At 42.1% G+C, this 22912-nt stretch overlaps 1 protein-coding gene across 2 annotated transcripts in view; it reads right to left on the bottom strand.

The window, feature by feature from the left end:
- MIB1 (mindbomb E3 ubiquitin protein ligase 1) overlaps positions 1-22912 on the bottom strand; it is a 331151-nt gene that overhangs the window by 299580 nt on the left and 8659 nt on the right. The window lies entirely within an intron of this gene.

Genomic DNA, 22912 nt, shown 5'->3' with positions numbered 1-22912 from the left:
TGCAACAGAGAGGGAACCGGTGTGTGTCAGAGGGAGAGAGGGAGTGTGTATATGTGAGAGAGTGGAAGCCTTTGTGTGCGCAAGAGAAAGAGGAAACCTGTGTGAGGGAAGTGTTTGTACAAGAGAGGAGGAGCCTGTATGAGGGAGTATATAGGTGCACGAGAGAAGAAGCCTGTGTAAGAGTATGTGTGAGAAAGGGACAGAGGGAGTATTGAAAGTGGGGTCAAAAACTGGAAGTGGAGATCGTGGAAGGAGTTGAGCCTAGAGGGGGAGGGGAGAAATAGTGGAGGGTGGAAGAGCTGGGGCCTGAGAGGGCAAAGTGAAAAGGGTCTGGCCAGGGGAGTAGGAAGAGAGGGTGGAAGGGACACTTACAGTGTACTTCTAGGGAAATTATGCTCAAAATATTTAAAAGTGCATTTTTAAGTAAGAACTTTTCTGTATTACATTTTAAAATTATCTAAAGACTGTGATGCATATTGTATTATTTTGATCAATATAAAGTATGCAGAATGTTTCTGAATTTTAAATTTTTATGTGCAGAATTCCCTCAGTCTGTCAACCCATGGAGCTGAAGGAAAAATTCAGCTCCACACATTACTGGCAAAATGTAAACAAATTTAGCAAAAGGACAGGGAAATAAAAAAAAAAAAAAAAAACCCAGCAACACTACCTCTTTTTAACAAGCACATTTTAGCTTTAGAATAAGTTAAATGTTTCTCAAGCTCTCCTCCTACTTCTTCATCTGATGGTGATTAGGGTTGTGAAATAGCTTTTAAACAGCAAGTAAAATCTTTCCATTTAAGCCATTAAAATGGTAAATACCTGCCACCGTGAGCCAAGGACTTGCTCAAGTCAGCCCAAAGTTGATTACCGGTTTCCCTTTCTCTGACAGCATCCCACACTGCAGCAGGCCGGGTTGCTATTGGCCAGGCCAGAGAGTGTGCAGGCACCTCATAGAAGAGGCAGAGGATAGTACATAAACATTAAGGCCCACCTAGTCTGCTTAAAATTACTTCCTGTTGCATTGCCTTAAACCCTAGTTGATCTCTAGCTTTCTCTTCACTTCTTTGAGGATAAAGGATCCTCTGTGCCAGTGTCTTGACTTCTTGAATTCCGTTACTGTTTTTGTCTCCACTTCCAATGAAAAGTTATCACCTACAGGGGCGGATTGGCCTACCGGGGGATCGGGCATTCCCCGGTGGGCCGGTCACTCTAGTCACGTGGTTTGCCGAGCGCGACCGTGACAGAGCCGTGCACGGCAGATCACGTGGTATCTCCTGGGCCGGCGAATCCCCGGGCCGGTCGTCATCGGGAATCCACCCCTGATCACCTACTCTGTGAAGAAACATTTTACACTCTCAGAACCTTATAGAAAGCAAATTTGCTTAACAAACAGTGTCTTCCATAGATAGCAGGATGAATTAGCCATTCATTACATGTGGTGATGTAATTTGACACCATCCAACAGACCTCTCTCTCTCTCTCAGCTGTTACCTCTTGAGCCCCCTCCAGTCGATTTGAGAGCTAACTCTAGCTAGGTAATAGACTCTCCCGGGAGGCAGGCAGGCAGGCATTTGTATTGCTATTTCATCCTGCTGTCTATGGAAGACACAGTTTATGTTAAGCAAACTTGCTTTCTACCCTGGGCCCATGATATGGAGGTTCCAAGAGTGTAGATTCAATAATAACATTAGGTAGTAGACTCTCCAGGAAGACAGGCAGGTGTTTAGTATGGCTAATTTATCCTATTACCTATGGAAAACACCATTTACGGTAAGCAAATTTGCATTTGCTATCAATAAGCAGGGCTGAATTAACCATTACAAGAGGGGAGTCCCAAGCTGAGGGTTGCAGTGAAGAGTTTACTAAGTAAGCAACCAGACCCAATCATAGAGAGTAGACTACCGGATAAACAGGGTATGCAAACTGCTTGTCCAAATTTACTGTCAGTCTTGGAGAGATTGTTCAGACAATAAAAAGACGCAAAGATGTGTAATGGAAACATAAAAACACAGAAACAGAAATGAGGGCAGAAAAGGACCAAAAGATCCACCTAGTCTACCCAGCAAACATTTGCCAGTATCTGCTGCACTGTGCAGGTTACCCTCATGCTTATCAGTTTCCCAGACCATAAAAGTCAAGGCCCTCGAATGCTGTCCAAATCCAATATTCCCTAACCCCTGCCATGGAAGCAGAAAGCAATGATGGAACCACATCAAAAGAACCAGGCTTAATGATTAAGGGTAGTAAAAGCCGCATCAGCAAGTTAACCCCATGTTTATTTGTTCCCCAAACTGTAAAGGTCAGGGCTCTCGTTGGTTGCTGTCTAAATCCAATTCCCCTTTTCCCACTGCTGTTGAAGCAGAGAGCAATGATGGAGTTGCATTAAGTCTTGATACTGTTAAGGTTTGCAACTATCACACCAGCAAGTTAACCCCATACACTTTTTTTTTTTTTTTTTTTTAATTTCCATCCTCTAGCCTTTAGGGATCCACAGTGTTTATCCCATGCCCCTTTGAATTCCTTCACTGTTTTCGTCTTCACCACCTCCTCCAGAAGGGCATTCCAGGCATTCACCACCCTCTTCATGAAGAAATATTTCCTGACACTGGTACTGAGTCATCCTCCTTGAAGTTTCATTTCATGACCTCTAGTTCTATTGATTTCTTTCCAACAGAAAAGGTTAGACAATTGAAGGTCTGTATCATATCTCCCCTGCACCTCCTCTCTTCCAGGGTATACATGTTCATATCCATCAGCCTCTCCTCATAACTCTTCCAATGCTGGTCGCTCTTCTTTGGACCATCTCTATCCTGTCTTTATCCTTTTTGAGATACGGGCCCCAGTACTGAACGCAGTTCGCCAGGTGAGGCTTCACCAAGGAGCTGTACAAGGGCATTCACCTCTTTTTTTCTTACTGGTTATTCCTCTCTCTATGCAGCCCTGCATTCTTCTGGCTTTAGCTATCGCCTTGTCTCATTGCTTCACCGCCTTCAGATCATTAGACACTATCACACCAAGGTCCCGCTCCCAGTCCGTATGCATTAGTCTTTCACCGCCCATCACATACAGCTCTTTTGAATTACCGCACTCCAGATGCATGCCTCTGCATTTCTTGGCATTGAATCCCAGCTGCCAAATCTTCTATCACTCTTCAAGCTTTCATTCTCTCTACTCCTTCAGGTATGTTCGCTCTGTTGCAGGTCTTAGTATCATCTGCAAATAGACACACTTTACCTTCTATCCCTTCCGCCAGGTCACTCACAAAGATATTTAAACAGAACCAGTCCCAAAACCAGTCCCTGTGTCACTTCACTTAACACAGCTCTTTCTTCATTTACCATTACACAGTGTCTCCTGTCAGTCAACCAGTTTGCAATCCACGCTACTAGCTTGGCACCCACTCCCAAGCTTCATTTTGCTCATGAGTCTCCTATGTGGGACCGTATCTAAAGCTTTACCAAAATCTAAGTAAATCACATCCAGCGTTCTTCCCTGATCCAATTCTCTCAAATTGTCGTAGGTTTCTAATATCTCTCAATTAAAAATTTTTCTGTGTGTTCATTCTTCCTGCTGAAAGTGTCTCGAAGTATGTACAGGGCAGAGGGAACATAAACCCTGAAAGCATTGTGAGCAAAAACAGCAAACTGTTTTACTACAATAAAACCCAAAAGTAAATATAGATGATGATAAATCTAACGAGTGTTTGAATATATCAACATTTTTTTTCTTTTATAAGCAGACTGTCTGAACTGTGCATGTCTGACTGTGATGTCATTTCCTGTGAAATCATTAAACACTACTATCTTCGCATGCTCCAAGGTAATGCTGTCTCGGAAAACAAAAAAAATAGCCATTGACTGAGCCTGTTCAACAATGACCATTTTCTATGACATCATAAAACATGCTCCACAGTAATGTTTTACTGCGCATGATTGGCTTGCGCATGCTTGGGACTGTGATATCATTTCCTGCTCTCCATACTCCCCTGGCACCATAGCACCTATACAGACTGATAGGACACAAAGTATAGTTGAAACCGTAGTATCTTTATTATAAATGTGTTTATATCATACTTTATTACTGTTTCTAAACTACACAGATTACAAAACAGATTACATGGTAGCTTTATTTCTAATACATTTCTTTTCGCAAAAATAAGATGTAAGAACTTCTATCCTTGGAAAACGTGAATAAGAAGCTGTGATTCGTTTTCTATTCACATCTTTTGCAACAAACCGAAGTGTGTTAAGAGAGTCAAATTATAATATTCTGTAATGACATCTAAGAATTAAATTTTTACATTTATTGCTTATCACATAATACACATTCTTTATAAAGAGAATATTAGTCTATTTGTCCATCTATCAGCATGCATTCTCTTCTATTTACATCTTTTACAAAGAAAAAGCAGGGAGCATGCCACCATAGATTTTATTAAACATGTTTATATCATTCTTTATTATGGATAGTTTCAAAATACACGCTCACAGATTACAAAAAAACAAACTGCTTATGGAATTATATATATAGTATTGTTACTTCAAAATACATGGAGTCATTTCAAACATCTACAACAGTTTTTATTTCTGCAAAAAGATTCAAGATCATTACTGAGCTGTTTTAAAATATGAGGTGTACTCTCTTTTACAGATTATGCAGTTGATAAGTCTCATTTGATCTTTATTGACATTGGGCCTAACTAGTTGGCTTAGAGCCACCAGGGAGTCCTCTGTATTTTCTGACAGACTTTATCAGATCCATAACCATATTTATGACCTCATTACAAAGCCCCAATATCTCCATCTTAAATCCTGCCAACACCAATACATTTATGATACGTTCGAGACAGAGTATTATCGCGAACACTTCTTAGTTTCTTCCTTTCTACATGCCAGCACCATTTCAGACACTAGTGAAAATTCTGCCCTAGTATTTTCAAGATACATGCCTTGCAGTCATTGCATAGGACCCCTTGCCAACATTTCTTTATAACAGTGCACCATTGATTGAATGAGCGAATTGAATACACTTTTACGGTAAGAGCATGTATGCGCGTTTGTTTACAAAGCCCCAGTTCGTACCACCATCAAGTCTCCCACATCCTCTGGTCTCGAAGTCCATTTGCAATCTCTGCGTTTACCTGTCACATCTTCTAGTTCATCGTTACTGCAAGCACAAAAACAGCACATGCAGAACACTGATTTCCGGCGGATCTCCCGCCTCTTCATTCTCTCCGGTCAGTAAAGATCCGGTGAGCTATAACAAAATGTTACAAGATTGAGAAAGCCACTCTAAAAAACTAGTTCTCTGTCATAACACCCCCAAAAATTAAAACAAAAAACAAAAAACCCACGCGATTACCTCTTCTATCATGTCTGAACAACCTTCGTCTTCTAGTTTATTGAAGTAATTCATCATCATAAGAACATAAATTGCCATACTGGGTCAGACCAAGGGTCTATCAATCTCAGCATCCTGTTTCCAACAGTCGCCAAACCTGGCTACAAGTACGTGGCAAGTACCCAGACACTGATGCCAGTAATAGCAGAGGCTATTCCCTAAGTCAGCTTGATTAATAGCAGTTAACAGACTTCTCCTCCAAGAACTTATTCAAACTTTTTTTAAACCCAGCTACACTAACTGTACTAACCACATTCTCTGTCAACAAATTCCAGAGCTTAATTGTGCATTGAGTGAAAAAGAATTTTCTCCGATTAGTTTTAAATGTGCTATTTGCTAATTTCATGGAGTACCCCCTGGTCCTTCTATTATCTGAAAGAATAAATAACCGATTAACATCTAACCATTCTAGACCTCTCATGATTTTAAAGACCTCTATTATATCCCCCCTCAGCTGTCTCTTCTCCAAGTTGAACAGCCCTAACCTCTTTAGCCTTTCCTCATAGGGGACCTGTTCTATCCCCTTTATCATTTTGGTCACCCTTCTCTGTATCTTTGCGCTATATCTTTTTTGAGATGCAGTGACCAGAACTGTACACAGAACTCAAAGTGCAGTTTTACCATGGAGCGATTCAGAGGCATTATGACATTTTCCATCTATTCACCATGCCCTGCCTAATAATTCCTAACATTCTTTTTGCTTTTCTGACTGCCACAGCACATTGAGTGTGGTACAATTCCATGTCCATATAACCTATACCACTGTCGCCTTCATTTATGTCTGCCACTGGATCTGGTTTTCTCTATCCTTTTCATTATCATTAATTTCTTGGGAGTTGAACAACTTTTGCACCAACAGCATCTAGTCTCTCTCTGCATTGGTTGTCCTTCTTCAGCACCAGTAACTCTCTCCGGAGATGCCATCAAAATTCCTATAGCTGGTTGTCTTTCCGACTCAGCTGACTGGCGAGATCTCTAAGAACACTGTGGAAGGTGTGCCCCTCTTTTTTTTTTTTCTTTTAAAATCGCCCTGATTCGACTCCCACTCATTTCTTGGGAGTCGAACATTTTTGCACCAAAAGCATCTCATCTATCTCTGCATTGACTGGCCCTTCTTTGGTGACAGTAACGCTCTCCAGAGAATCAAGCCCAATTCCTACACCTGGGTACCCCTTCTGACACCGCATCACAGTCTCTAAGAAAATAGTGGGGCTTATGCCCTGCCTTGAGAACTGGGCGCTGCCACCCCTCTTTCTATCACTTGTCTTTCATGGGTTTTGTAGGGGTCCATTTTTCAATGGGGCTATGATGCAGCCTTTAAAAAAAAACCCCAAAAAAAAAAACCAAACACACACAACTTTCCAGGAATTTGGCTTATATGGCCAATGCCGCCAGTCATCTTTTTCTACACATGCTGTGTGGGTGTACCGCTGCCTTGCACCCACACTCAGCCTGGACACGTTCAGGCTTGTTGGCCCCATTCCTATCAGTTCCAACCCCATAAAGGGTATTTTCAACCTGTCTAGGATAATTACTTTGTAGTAATGTCAAAATTTACTCTATGCATTTTACCTATTTGTAAAAACACACAGCTGTTTTACAAAAAAGAATTGCTACCACATCCCAGGCTCGAACCAGGGTCTTTAGAGTGGAAATCTAATGCTCTTGCTGTCAGAGCTACTGCAGTTTTAGCTAGAGGCAAGACCTTTAAAACTGTTGAAATACTTTTCTTTCAGCAAGTCTCATGTTTTGGTGTGTGTCAGTTATTGTTCCCTGGTCACAATACAGCCCAACAAGTTGGAGCTCAATACTGCCTTTATAACACAATCCAGAGAGACAAAGAAAAAAATTAAAAGGTTATAGCATAGTAACACCACCAGCCATAATTAAAATGGAAAAAATATGCACATGTATTGCAGTCTTACTTACTGAAACAGCACTGGTCTAAGCACGGTTTAACTCAATTTTAGCTTTTTCATTCTTAAAAAAAAATAAATAAAATAATTTTATGTATATTTGGAAAATAGGAAGGGTACAGAATCTTGGTTTGCCTACAGTTTTTTGGGTTTTTTTTTAAACCGTGGCTAAAATGTGCTATAATGAAACCTAGCTCCCTTTACTTTCACAAGTTTGCTTATGTTCATGTTTAAAAATAAAGAAAAAATATACAAGAAGAGAGGATGAGTTGGTTTCTGATTGGGAGGGGGATGTAGTACTGCTTCTGGCTGGCGAAAACCAAGGGTGGGTGGGCTGCAATACTGATTCTGGCCCCTGGATGGCTAAAAGCAGAGGGGCCATGTGGGTATATCCTAAAGTGGTGGGAAGTGGATGGGGGTGCAATACTGCTTCTGGATGGCAAAAAGCAGGGGGGCCCTATGGGTATTGCCACCTTAAAATATCCTGTTAAGAAACTTATTTTTCTAAATATTATTACCCATCAAAAACGTCATTTTTGTCCTTTTTTACACTTCTTGCAAAAAGCATGTCTAGGCATATTTTGGATTTCATGTGACGTCACATATCACCTTTTATTTTTCACACGTTTGTTTATGCTCATGTTTATACCAAAAATAAAAACTAAAATGAAGGAGGGAGGGGGGAAGGGGTGGTGTTTAATTGTGGGGATGCAGTAATGCTTCTGATCTCCGGATGGCGAAAAGTGGGGGATGTATTTCTTTTTCCCAAGATTACACGCACATTCTATGATGGCTGCCTGCCCTTTATGTCCGAATTCATGGTCTCTTCTTTCCTTTTATCATAGTTAAAACATTTCTCTTACTTTGCTTTTAAAAATAATATATTTTTTTCTCAGTAGACTTGTATACAGTGTGCTGGTTTCATCTCTTTTGCTGGCTTGCTTTTATAAAACAAACAAAAAATCCTGGTTTCTACTCTTTTTTTTTAATTATACAACTGTTCAAAAACCAATCTTGACTGGGGTCTCTCTTTTTTAGTTTCAAACATTTAAACAAAAATGAGAGGGGCTAGGGTCCATCTCAGCTAATAAAAATGCATGGGATGTATTTGGGAGTTGCTTTATCTCGCTGCTACAGAAAGCAGCGAGATAAAGCAACTCCCAAAATACATTTTACTGTGCATGTGTGATTTTAACATCATTTTCGGTCCCTTCCAGCCCCCACAATGATGTGCGTCATTTCCCGTCTCCCGACACCCACTGCCATCTTGAAAAACAGATTTCTGTTTCTGCTCTGCGCCCTCAAAAAGGCCAGACGGGGGCCAACTGGAAGTGACATCATCAAAAAGGGACAGAGTGGGCGGGAGCAATGCCAAATGTCAAAGGGGTGGGACATGGCTTAACCCAGAAGTGAACGCTGATTGGCTGAGAGGGGCTCAGGGGGCTAGGCTTTACCCAGAAGTGGGTGTAGCCACCTGTCTAAACAGTTTGATAAGATGTGTGCCCTTTATACTACTTATCAACATTACTACTGAAGAATTCTCAGTGTAAAAAGGTAGAAGCCATTCTAAACTCCAAGATTATCAGAGGCAAATTATACTATGTACTACCTTATTTCTTGGAAGGATTTGGCCCACAAGAAAATATATGGGAGCCTGCTTCCAATGTCCAGATACCTCTTCTCATACAAGAGGTTCATCGCTGTTTTCCCCATAGGCCCAAACCCAGAGGCATGGGGAGGGGGCTGAGAAGGGGGGCCGGACATGGGACGGTCTCGTGAACAGCCGCACTCACCCCGACACCGCTCCCCATGGATGCCACCATGCTTCCTGCTCCTCCTGGACCCCTGCTTAGGGGCAAGTGCCAGTTCTTAAAAGTCCTGCAGTGGGAATGCTCCTGCAGAGTCCTGTGATAACACTGAATGCTTGGCTCCATATAAGAGCCACTGGCACAGCAGTTCACTACCTCAGCAATAGGTCCTTCTGCCTAGCTTGCAGTGCATGTTGTTACTTCTTGCTTGTTTCCTGATCTGCTCCTCATCTGCCTGCCTTGCCTTGTTCCAGTTCCTGACCTTTGCCTTGCTCCAGTCCTGTGCCTGCCTCCTGCTTGTTCCTGCCTTCCTGCTACCCCCAACCCCCAGACTGATCTCTTATGCTTGACCCCTGCTTGAATACTGACACTGCCTGACCTCCTCATGCTGCAACTGCTGCTTGGATTCCAATTCCTCCTGATTGCTGTCTGCTCTGACCTTGGCCTTCTTCCTGACTCTGCCAGACTGCTCTCTACAGGACCATCAACTAAGTCCTGCCAGCCACTGGAACCCAAGGGCTCAACCCAAGAGGAAAGTGGTTGGTATAAGTGAAACTCAAAAGCCATCTCTCCTTGAGCTTGTCCGCCTGCTGTCTGCGTGGGCTCAGCCAGTCCATCTGTTGGGCTGTGTCAACCACCACCACAGCTACAGGGCTCACTCTATTGACACAATTTTCCCCAGCTTTACTACAAACCAGAGATTTACTGTTCACAAGGGAATGTTGCTCATTGTTGGATGGAATATATTGAACAGTTTCTGGACATTGTTGGATTGTGCATTTTCATTTAGATGAATGGTAATTTCTATTAATGGGAATGACTTTGTTTTTGTATTTTTTTTTTTAGTTTGTTAGATTTGTCCCGATAAAGTCATTTTGGTGTATTTGTATTGATTTCTTTCCTTCTTGTCTTCATTGTGTTTCTTGCATTTATTGATCTTAAATGCTGCTTTTTTTTTTTTTTTTAATATTCCACAAAATGTATAAATTACATATTTGTATTATTTTTGTATAATTTACATACATCTTGTTTTGATAATTTTATTAGATGATATTTAACTAGCATTTGTCTATTTTCTTTAAAGATACCTCATTTATATAAGCCACACCCAATACTGACCAAAGTAAATTGAAGTGCTGCTATTCTATTTGTTTTCATAAATTTCCATTATATTACCAAGCTTTGAAAAATTCCTCCACAATCAAATTGCCAGACACAAAATGTGCTTGCCATGTACACCCCCTCCCCACTGCATCCCAATAATTGTTTGGAGCTTAGCAGTATATAATGAATGCATTTCTTCCCTGGGGAGTACACACACCCAACTCCCCCCACCTCTTGAGCCCTCTTTCCTCCTCCATTCCCTCACCTTACCCAAGTATAGTCTTCTCTTTCAAACATACACCCCCTCTCCTTCTACACTCCATAGACCCTCTCTGTCCTCCCGGTCCCTAATTATTCTTCATTTTTGTCTATGCCACAATGGGAGCCAAACACATAGCCTCCTTCTGCTGAGCCTTAATCAAAAACAAAGACACTACCACCTCACCCAGAAAAAAATCAATTCACCCAAAGTGAGCATATTTTTCAAAAGCTATCAGTTTCATCCTAATATACTGAGAGAAGAAAATACAACAAAATAGCATGGGAGTGACAGCAACAGACATTTAAAAAACAAGGCATGAACTTGATAAAATACATATTTTTTTAGCCCTAATAAATGTAAATTTATAGGCCATCTTTGGCCTAGAAACAAATTCAGAGAGAAAAAGAGAGGCAAATACACAGCTGTGTATCTGCAGTTCAGTCTTATGCAAGGCTGAAGTCTCACAAAACAAACAGTGCTTCATATGTTTCAGGAATATGCAGAAAAAAACTTTTCATTTCATATAGTTTGTTTCTACTAAAAGGAATCTAGCATTGCTTGACTACTGGCCAAGTGGCCAGCAATATTTCCCCTAAACTGCAAACTACTATAATCCCTCCCCTCCTATGCACAGCTTTTGTATCTCTGCAGGTAGGGTCTTGGCAGCCTTCCAGTTCCACTTCCTTGTTGCCAGCAGCAAACGTGCTGAAACTGTGCAAGTCCTCCGACCCATATGCCTCCTGCAGTCGATCAACTGAGCCTTTGTCCTTCAACCTTCCTTCTACAATCCTGCTGCAGGAATGGAGATAGCAGGTGGGGGCACAGCAGAGTCAAAGGATGCTTTCTTCCTCATTCTTACCTGTGACCAATCAGCTGAGTCCTCACTCCTGTGGCCTGCCTCAAGTAGGATGGAGAGGGGAGTTTTATTGCTCAAATGCATCTCAGAGAATCTTGCCTCCAAGTACTGGGAAGAGAAAGGGAGGGAGGGCAGTGGCCTGTGTACTAAGAGGGAGGGGGAATACATGCAGTAGGATGATACTGGAAAAGAAGAAGAGGTAGGGACACATGCTGGAGAAGGGGAGGAAAGAGGCAGAAGGGGCAGATGAGAGGGAGAAAATGAAGGATAGAGGAAAAAGTTAAGAACTGTGGAAGGAGAGGGAAGCAAGCACTATAGGGATAAGGGATGATATAAAGATGTAGAAATAGGTGGTGGTGAAGGGATGGGGACAAAGTAAAGGAATGGAGTGAAGGTAGAATATATGAGAAAAGCTAAGGAGGAATGAGAAGAGATGGAAAATGAAAAGAGAAAGAAGGCAAGAAAAAGGAAGGAGGAGAAAGACAGAGCTCAAGTTCCCTGGTGGTGGTGCTGTGACAGAAACATGAACAGCATATGATTGGGCCCCACCCTTTCCACATACTTGCAAAGTTATGTCCACAGCACTAGCACACACCCTTCCCCCCTCTATTTAAAATAAATGAGAGGAAACACATGCCCTCTGGCTCACAGCCAAAACTGTGCACCCAAACAGCAACGCACACTCAAAAAAAAAGAATAGTGGGAACATTGGTCAAGTTATGTAACTACCAAGGTTTCCCTCCACCTTCATTGTACTGGTCTGTGCATTCAGTCTTTTAACCACCAATACTTTTAACTCTTCACAAACTCCAGTAAGTGTCAGAAAAGCTGTATGCCCAGAACTCACTCAATCCCTTACCTCCCTCCCTCAATGTGCTTTGTACATATAAGCATGAACAAAGAAGATGTAGGCAATAGCTTTTTACTGGACTAACGTAATAGGTCTGTGAGTAGCTTTTGAAAGGCCAGTCTTTGTAACATCTGCAATCACAAGTGAATTACCGTCAAACAAGGGGAAGAAATGTTGGCCAACCGAAGATTGCAGTATTCTGAGGAACCCCGTCCCACAATGCTCCAATTCTATCCCACGGAGCAGCTCCAGAGTTCCCTCAGCACACAGAGGGATTGCGTATGCACTATGCACACATTCATCAGGCCTAGGCACGGTGCCTTGCAGGCCTCATTCAGCACTTTTAAAAAGAAAACATTTATAATTGCTTTGGTCTGCTATATTTTTTTTTCTTTCAAAAATAAGTTTTCTAAACTTTGAAACACAACAATTTGTTCCTTTTTTCTCATTAGCTCATTCTTCCATTTACGTTCTTATCCACTTTCATTTTTCACACTCCCTCTTTATCTTCTATTACATATCTCAAACTGGCCGATACTATTGTGTGCTCAGCCAAGTGCACTGGTTAACCTGTGGTTGGACGCGCATCCAGAACCCCTTTTTCAATAAGAGGATTAGCACATCCAAAAAGTGCATCCATCCCCTTGCAAAGCTAATAGCGCTCATCACATTTAAATTCATGTTGATGATGCTATTAGCTATTACCTCCCGATGTAAAAAAAAAAAATATGGCCAGACATGCACAATTTTTCTCTCAGAAATTAACGCCTGCCCTGGAGCAGGCGTTATGTTCTGAGAAGCCCTAAAGTTGACAGAAAAGCAGAAAATACTACTTTTCTGTAGTTCCTCTGACTTAATATCATGGCGATAATTTGGAGGAACTGAAAAGTTAGGTTAAAAAAAAATTGTTTACATTTTTTTTTTTAAAAAGTGTGCCAGCAATCGGGTCAGGAAAAGGGACGCTTATAAAACTGAGCGCCCGTTTCCTCTCCTGGGCACCTGCTGCTAAGGCGACGCTGGAGCACACAATTTCCCCTAGTGCCTCCTTTATACCACGGCAGCCCATTTGCATTTCACATTGGGTGTCCCGGAGAGGTTGATCGACGAGCATTAGGAGAGCAGATGCTCAATCACGAGCACCCGTTTTCCTCGTGCCGAAATTGCATCAGCCTGAAAGTATTTTGCAGGAGTATGACATGTTCTCGTCTTCAGCACTACTTTCCCTAATTCTTTTTTTCCCCACTTCCTCCCTATCCCCAGCCATTTTCTCCTTGTTTCTTCCACCTCTCTCTTCCTCAGTCTTTCCTTCAGGCATCTCTCAAACTTCCATCCCATGCTCACATGAGTTGAGAGGTAGAGACAGCAGCAGCAACAGCACAAGTAAGATGAGCTAATACATCTCTGTGTCCCTACAGTTGCCATTTTCCTAATCCACAAAAGTGGCCCAGTCTAGAACAGTAAAGCATTCAAAGTGAAACAGAGTAGGCTCAGTCACAGAGACTGCGAGCCACAGAATATAGTGTCTGCTTCCAGCACACAGCTCAATGCTCTCACCTGGGAGACCTAGCTGTGAACAAAGTGTAAGACTGGAGGGAGTTCAGGAGGTTAGCAACAGTGTGCAGCTGGTCACACTGAGCCTTTTTCAAAAAGGGATTTTTTATTCTATGCCTATGGAATAAATCTTTATTGAATAATACCCTTTAAAACAAGGTCAACTCCAACTGATAGGAATGAACAAATATGCTGACAAAAGAAGACAGACGATAAAAAATACATTTTTTCTAAGAACTGTTCCTAAGTTCCATGAAAAGTTAAATAGATAGATGTAAAGTCTGAATAAGAACTATGGATTTCAAAAAGGAAAAAAAAAAAAAAAAAGTCTTCTAAAATCAGATTCACATTTTTTGAAAGAAAGTCGAAGCAAACATTAAATTCTTCCCCAATACTTTCTTTTGGTTTTGCTTCAAAGATCATATTCTTTTACATCCAGAGCTATTCAGCATAACAATATTGTTTGTTACTGTAAGGCACTGCAGGAGTCCAGGACCACCATCATTTATTTAAATGAAAGAAGAGAGGTCAAGTGATGCCTTGAACGGAGTAAGATGTGATTTCTCTAGCTCCGTGTCATCTCCTGCCACATCTGTCCCCATCTCCCGTTTTTGATGGCTGTTGCATTCCCTCGCTGACTTATACAGCTTGTCATCACTTGAGGCTCCTTCCATGCAGCATGTCAGCTCGTCTCACTAAGAGAGATAAAGATAAGGAAAGAGAGAAATCTCAGCCTGGAGCAGATAAGTTGGTGGATGCCCAGCACGCTGCAATTGCAGATTTACAACTGGCTGTGGCCAAAGCTTTAGAGCTGGAATTAAAAAAAATGTTTGATAATTTGGACACTGTTACTGAGTGTATGGCCACATATGAAACCCACATGGGGGGATATGGAACAAATAATCTCAGTGAGTCACGATGCTGTAATGGCTGCCGGAGGTGAGATAAGTGGCCTGCAAATGACAATAAAGAGGCATGATGACCGCCTGGAAGAGCTTGAAAAATCGATCAAGACGTAATAATCTCACATTTGCTGGGCTCCCCAATTCCCTTTCTGAATCAGATCTCGCCTCCTATCTGGAAACATGGTTGGTGAACGAACTGGGCCTTGGAGTGGAATGGGGCCCACTTTGCATTGAACGGGTACACCGGCTGGGAACACAGCAAGAGCATGCAGAGAGACCCCAGGCGATTATCACAAGGGTCTTCGATTATGCTTATAAGGTTGGAGCTCTTGCAGAAGTTAAGGTCAGGGGAAAAAAAAAAAAAAAAAAAAAAAAAAAAAAAAAACTTACCTATGAGAATAAAGATAATTTGGTTTTCCAGGATTATTTGTCCAAACTAGCAGCTCTATGAAAGGAATTTTCTTCCGTGTGCGTACGCTTGTATAAGTTGGGCCTGAATTTTGCGCTTGTGTATCCCACCAAATTTCGTGTGCAACTCCCGGAGGGAGTTCAGAGGTTCCTGTCTGTGACTGAGGCAGTAAAACTGGCAGAGCGTTTGGAGAGAGCTCGCGAAGTTTCATCTGCAAATTGAGGGCTCCATTTTCTCCTTTGTTTCTGTTTTAAAAACTGTTTTTTTTTTGGCTTGCCTCACTCATGTTGACTGTGGCTAATCAGGAAAGGAGGTGGCAAGGTCGCCACTAAGAGCAATGGCATGAACCTGACAACTTTGCTATTCCTGTATGTCTGGCGTTTCATGGATTGCAGGCTGGTACCAGTTTTTTTTTTTAATCCCTCTTTCTTTTTTGTACTGATTCTACCATTTTTCAGTACTGAAGAGACTGTGGTGCTTCCCTCAGATGTTTCACAGTGAGGGGGATTCCACAACTGTCTTACTCTGTACCGGGAACAGAGTTTTTGCATCTACCAGAGACTGTTAATTTTTTTTTTATGTCCTATCTTTATGGGGGGGGGGGGTTATTTTTCTTCTGTTAGGCAGCTGGTTTATTGCACTTATCTTTGGGGGGGATTCTGGAGGTGGACTGTGGCAGGTTGGGAGGTGTATGGTATCCTTGATGACCTTGTGTTATATGGAAGTGGGCACTGGGGGGTATGGGGAGGTTGGGGTCTGAATATTCTCAGTAAGATTTTTTTCACCATGGGCTATATTAATTGGGGCTGTGCTTGGAAAATTTGGCTTGGATCTGAGTGGATGTCTTAGCTGGGGAGGCATTTACTTTATGTTATTCTCGATCTTTGGATTTTTTGTTTTAGCTTCAGTCCTGGGTAAGCCACATCTAAAGCTGATGTCTTGGAATCTATGTGGAATCAGTACGCCCATTAAACATAAAAAGGTTCGACACCTTGAAAAAGCAAGTTGCTGATACTGGATTTCTCCAAGAAACTCGTCTTAATGATGTCTAACATCAAAAGCTCAAGAGGGAGTGGATTGGGCAGCTCTTGTATGCTTCTGCTTCAAATAGGTCTGCCGGTGTTATCCTAAGGCATAAAAATATGACTGTGAAGATCCTCCAAGAAATTAAGGATCCATAGGGGCATTTTATTATTTTGCTAGTGGAGGTGGGCAGGAAGCATGTTACATTTTTGTAATCTCCATGCACCAAATACATATGATCATTCTTTTTTTCTTCAGATTATACAGATGTTGTTCTCTCTAATGGAGGTGGTAGTAGGGTGAGATTTTAACATTATAGAGGATCCAGGTTTGGATAAATCAAACCCTCCGAGAGGAATGAAAATGGGAACCAGGAGGGGTATACCTTTTATCCTTTCTGAGCTACAACTTGTGGATTCCTGGTACATATTTCATCCTCTAGAAAAAGATTTCACACATTTGTCCAGGGCTCATGCCACTATCTTGGATAGATTACTTCTTGTGTTCCCAAGATGGCCTATCCCTAGTAGAAGATACTGGTATCGGTAATATCAAAATTTCAGATCATACACCTATTTGGCTCATGTTTGGGAGGGGGGGGGGCTTCTAATTTAACCTGAAAATTCCTTTATTATTTAGCCACAGATGTTGCTTTCCAGGAATATTTGTTAACCTATGCAGTTAACAATGGGGTTCATTTTGAAGTCTCTCCGATTCTTACTTGGTATACAGCTAAAGTTGTTTTGGGGGGAGATATTTCATTCCTAGCCTGTAGAAGGAAGTCTATGGATAAACAGTTAGTGGCCTTGGAAGCTACTTTGAAGAAATGTAAAAATGTTTTACTTACAAACGCCGCAGCCAAAAGGGAGGCCTTCCTTTCTACGCAAGCTGCTGAAAAATACATTTCTGCATCAAAGAACTAAAAGCAGCATTTTATAAGTTTCAGCTATATCAACAGGCTAACAAGAAGGGGGAAACTGCTGGCAAAGCTGATTAGGGGGGAAAGAGGTCCCAAAGGTGTAACTAATCTTAAAAGACCAGGGAGGGAGGTTGATACATTCTAATCTGGGTATTTTACGAATGTTTGCAGATAACTATGCACATCTATATACCTCTGGTAGCTGTGATCTAGCTAAGTGTCAGGAACTTTTGTATAAGTTAGGCCTTAAGCAATTTGAGGCTGCTCATTTGCAGAAGATGAATAGGCCAATTAGTGTGGGGAAAATAATGGAAGGCATTCAGACAGCAAGCCATTGAAGACGCCGGGTCCAGATGGATTTACTGCTGAATTTTATAAAATATTAGATGAAGTTCCCCAATTACTTGTTTAAAAAAAACGAAAAAAAAACACACCCTTTGCTGCGTTGGTGGAAGGTAGACAATATCCTGCTGATGCGAACAAGGCATTTATCATGGTACTCCCCAAGCCAGGGAAGGATCCAACCTCTGTTGCATCATATTGGCCTATCTTACTGCTAAATTTTGACCAGAAATTGCTGGCTAAAATATTGGCAGATAGATTGGCTCAAATTTTGCTGGATTATATTGGGCCAGGACAGGTGGGATTTGTCCGAGGGAGATATGCTACGGTGAATGTTTGTAGATTGTTGGCTGCCATTTCACTCTGTACTAGTAAAAAGGTTGCCTTTCATGGTAGTTAGCTTTGATGAAGAAAAGGCATTTGACAGAGTGGAATGGCAGTATTTGTTTGAGGTACTGCAGCACATGAGGTTGGATGGATTATTCTTAAATGGGATCCATTTACTGTACACTAATACTTTGGTTGCCGTAATGGTTAATGGGAAAATGTCAGCCTTTGCCATTCATAGAGGCACAAAACAGGGCTGTCCCCTTTGCTACTTCTTTTAAACATTAGAACCTTTATTGGTAGCAATTCAGCAAACAGTTGTGATTCAGGGCATTACACTGGGCTCCTCCACCTTTAGGTATGCTGCATTTGCAGATCTCTTGGTTTTTCTCTGTAATCCATTAACCCCCCTGCCTAATTTGCTACAGTTATTCCAAGTTTTGGGGGTATTTTCGGGGTTTAAACTGAACAGGGACAAATCTGAGGCTTTGGTTTATCCTGACAATTAGGGAACAGTTGGTGGGAGGTTTACCTCTAAAATGGATGGCAGGCTCTTTTTGTTACCTGGGGATTATTTTTACCTTAAATTTATACCGTCCATATGTACTCAATATTCCTAAAGATAAATTAGCAGTGCGGCATTTTTTTACCACTATCTCTGGGAGGGAGAGTTAATCTTTTTAAGATGATTTATTTCCTAAATGGCTGTATTTATTGCAGACTTTGCCCCTTCACTTATTTGCACATGGATGTTCGTGCTTTAGATAAAATGCTTTCATATTTCATATGGGTAGGCAAGAAGCCCAGAATTGCATTGTCATGGCTGAAAAAGCCTTGGCTACAAGGGAAGTTGGGCCTCCCGGACTTAGTGGGGTATAATTTGGCTTGTCTATTACGAATAGTTGGGGATTAGCTATATGATGGCCCCATCTTTACCATTATTTAAGAGTGAGAGAGCGGCTTTGCTTAACTTTGGATCTTCTTCATATATTTTATGCTTCAATTCGCTTTCCTCCTGTTCTGGCCAAACATCTGCTGTTATCCCCCTTGCAATGGGCCTGGAGAACTTTAATGAAATGGCTGATGTTATCTGCATCTTGTACGTCTTTTTGCCAACACAGGGGAATTGGGATTTTCAGCCAGGGTCTCATGCTCGCTGTTTTTTTTAATATTGGAAAGAACGGGGTATTACACAGCTTCAGCAGGTATTGTCTGTTGACGGGTCTGTCCTAACTTTTCAAGCCCTACATACGCAGTTTGGGTTGAGAGCTATAGATTCTATTTCATACTAGCGGACCCCTGCCACGCGTTGCAGTGGCTGAGTCAGATTCTTTGCCCTCCCTGCCCCTTCCTCATTTAGCTGAGTCACTCATCTTCTTCCCCCTTGGTCACTCCCCCCCTTCCCTCCCCTGTCCCCACTTCAACTCTGTCCCCTCACACTCACCTCTCCCCTCATTCTTCCTCCCCTGACAGTTACCTCCCTCCTCATTCTCCCTCCCCTCACTGTCACCTCAGTGACTCCCCACCTGGTGAGGGCTGTTTTGTAACTTTTCGGAGATGGTGCACATTTTGTGTATGTGTTTGTGTGTGCCCTCCCCCTTTGCACCACAAAGTAATCCCCACAGAAACGTTGTGTTCATATAAGCCTCCCCCACCCTCCCTTCTCCCTCCCCCTCCCGGCCAAATACAATAACCCCCAAGAGTTGCAGAATCTCGGAACTGCCCCCTGGATCCCCCCCCACCCCCCGAACATGGACGCAAGAACATCCCCACGCCCCCCCCCCTGCAGGTCCGACGATACCTTTCAAAAATGGTAGTCTGTGGAGCGGGCGTTCGTTCCAGCATGGAGGTACTGGCGCCGGGCCTTCGAGGTGGAGCAATGGGAGCGGTCGTCTCGCTGAGATAGTAAGGACGAAGGTGCGCCGGTTGCCAGTTCAGAACATGGCGTCGACGGGCCCTCGCCCTTACTATGTCACATGGGCTACTGCCACTATTGGCGTTCCCGAGTGTCCTAGTAAGGGAAAGAGCCGTCGGCGCCATTTTGATTGCTGGCAGCCGACAGCCGTAGTGTATGCGATGTGTCCCGGAGCGGTGTTGCCCCCCCCCCCCCCCCGCTGGAGCAGCCCGAACTATTCTGCAGTTTTCCGTGCGTTTGGAGGTTGAGGGCAGTAAGTAGAAAAGTCATGTGCATGAGGGGTGTGAGGATGTTGTTTGTGTGCGAGTTCATAGGGTGTGGGAATTGCAAACATGTGGCATGTGAGTGGCCTCCCAGTGTAGCATGCTGATATTTAGTGGGTTTTTGTGTGTTTTTTGAGGGTGTGTGAAATAAGTACAATTGGCATGTGTGCGGGGGGGTGTGAGGAGGGTGGATTTGTGTCTGCTTGGATGGTGTGTGAATCGCAAACATTGGTCACGCGTGTGTGGGGTGTGAGCGTTTGTGCAAGGTGTCAGAGCTTCTGCTTACGTCCACCAGATGTCACTGTTTTGTGGAACCAAATTTTAAAACTTTTTACCAGCCCCCGGCGTGACATATATGTAATGTAAGTGTAGAAGATCCTTGCCGTATGTGAGGTGAAACTTGTGTCCAAATTTAAACACAATTGGTTAAGTGGTTGCTGAGATTAGCAATTTGGTACAAACTATTTAACATTTTTATTTATATAGATATTCAACTGTGTCACTATAGACACTCTTTACGTACGACTGACCTGGCAGTAAGTGCGACGACCAAGCCAGAATACTTTTTTCCCCGTTGAGAATAGGAAAAATTTCCCTCTCTCAGATTAAGAGGGAACTGCAAACCTTGGACCAAGAAGTTTGGGTCACAGCTCTCTTGGAGCGATGGCATTCAAAGAGTGGGTTTCAATTGACTAGCCAAGCTTTACTCACCTGCTTTAGGATGATGAAATGGCTTTTAAGGCTAAGCTTACCCCCACTGCTGCCTAAATGTTCCTTCGTAAGGGGTTCCATCCACAAGCTTTCTGGAATTGCCCTGGCATTTCTCATTTTTGGCGAAGGATCATAATTTACATTAACAATTTGTTAAGTTGTAACATTCCTTTATTGCCAGAACTTTTGTTTGAGGTGGGGCTTTCTAAATATGTGAGGAAAGATAGCGAGAGGCTGTTGGTTAAGAAACTACTCACACAGGGTAAACGTTTTATCTTGCTGGAATGGAGGGATATTACTCCACCTTCTTTCTGGCAGTGGAGGAATGCAGTTCATAATATGATGTTCATGGAATCTCTTTCAGCTCCATCTTCAAGTCCTTCCAGGAGTAGATTTTTTAAAGAATGGGACATGTATTTATCTAGCCTTTCGAGCACAGCTATAAGCCTAATTTTGAATACTTTATAGGGATTTTACTGCATTTTGGCTTGTCTATTAATTTCATTGGATTGGGTGGGGGGAAGCCCATACTTCCTAGCAGGGGTCTAATGTACAAGAGTATGCCATCTGACCTAATGAGTTTTGTTACCTACATCATAACAACGGGGGTGGGTGGGAAAAAAAGTATTAAAGTTGATATTGCAATTTTACTGTTTGTATGACTGTTACAGTATTAAAGATACTTAAACAAAATAAAAATCATTGCATTTCTGGAAGAACTTGTGTAAATATACTTTACACAAGATACTGTATTCTGACTATATTGAGACTTACTATATTTGAAAACCAAGCAAAGAAATCAGGAGCATCTGCAAAAATGCTGTTGGAAATAAGAGGCAAATAAAATTAGAAACCTTATAAGAGAAGAGGAAAAAGTGTAACCATTATTTCTAAAACCTTTCATATCTGTTCTAACTATAATAGGTGATATAGTAGGTATTTTTTAATATGTATTCTCACCTCAGAAAATTATTATATAAAAATATTTTCTTGGTCCCGACGGCTTTGCCTTTTCTTGGAAAGGTAGAAGGGAGGAGATGCTTTAAAATAATTAAAAACATATCCAGTGCATTCTGAAATATTTCAAATGAGTACCTGACAAGTAATAGCGCCCACTCTGTATATATTTCAAAATGTTATTTATTTTCAAAATGATCTTCATGTTAACATTGTTTAAGTTGTTCTCCCTGGAGCCCTGGGAAAGGAGGCACATCTCATACAAACACTGGATTTGACTAGTCATTACTGGCAATGAAACATAGAAATGACGGCAGAAGAGGACCAAATGGTCCATCCAGGCTGCCCAGCAAGCTTATGGTAGTATCTGCCACACCGTGCAGGTTACCCCCATGGTTATCAGTTTTCCAGATCGTAAAATTTGGGGCCATCTGTTACTGTCTGAATCCCATAACCCTTTTCCTCTGCCGCTGAAGCAGAGAACACTGAGTTGCATTTACAATCTGTAGGCTTATTGGTTAAGGGTAGTAACTGCCGCAACAGCAAGTTACCCTCATGCACTCTCTTCTTCCTTTCCATCCTCTATTTCTAGGGATCTACAGTGCTTATCCCATGCCCCTTTTAATTCTTTCACTGTTTAATTCTTCATCACCTTCTTCGAAGGGCATGCAAGGCATGCGCCACCCTCTCCGTGAAGAAATATTTCTCAATGCTGGTTTTGAGTTGTCCTCCCTGAAGTTTCATTTTGTGACCCCTAGTTCTACTGTTTTCTTTCCAGCTGAAAAGGTTTTGACAATTGTGCATCATTAAAACCTTTCAGGTATCTGAAGGTCTGTATCATATTTCCCCTGCACCTCCACTCTTCCAGAGTATACATACTCAGATCCTTCAGCCTCTCGTCATAGGTCTTTCCGATACAGAACCCACATCATTTTGGTCACTCTTCCCTGGACCGCTTCCATCCTGTCTTTATCCCCCTTCAGATATGGACTCTAGAATTGAACACAGTGATCCAAATGAGGCCTCACCATGGACTTGTACAAGGGCATTATCACTTCCTTTTTCTTACTGATTATTCCTCTCTATGCAGCCCAACATTCTTCTGGCTTTAGCTATCGCCTTGTCACATTGTTTTGCCTCCTTCAGATCTCCAGATACTATTACCCCAAGATCACATACGGCTCTTTGGGTTACCACACCCCAGATGCATGACTCTGCACTTCTTGGCATTGAAACCCAACCGCCAAATCTTCGACCATTCTTCCAGCTTTCTTAAAATCACTTTCATTTTCTCTATTCCTTCAGGTGTGTTTACGCCATTGCAGATCTTAGTATCATCTGCAAATAGGCAAATTTTACCTTCTATCCCTTCCACCATGTCACTCACAAAG

The sequence above is a fragment of the Rhinatrema bivittatum genome, chromosome 2 (assembly GCF_901001135.1).
Source record: "Rhinatrema bivittatum chromosome 2, aRhiBiv1.1, whole genome shotgun sequence".
In the NCBI taxonomy this organism is placed as follows: Eukaryota; Metazoa; Chordata; class Amphibia; order Gymnophiona; family Rhinatrematidae; genus Rhinatrema; species Rhinatrema bivittatum.
The sequence above is the reverse complement of the archived record's forward strand: the minus strand, read 5'-3'. Positions and strand labels throughout refer to the sequence as shown.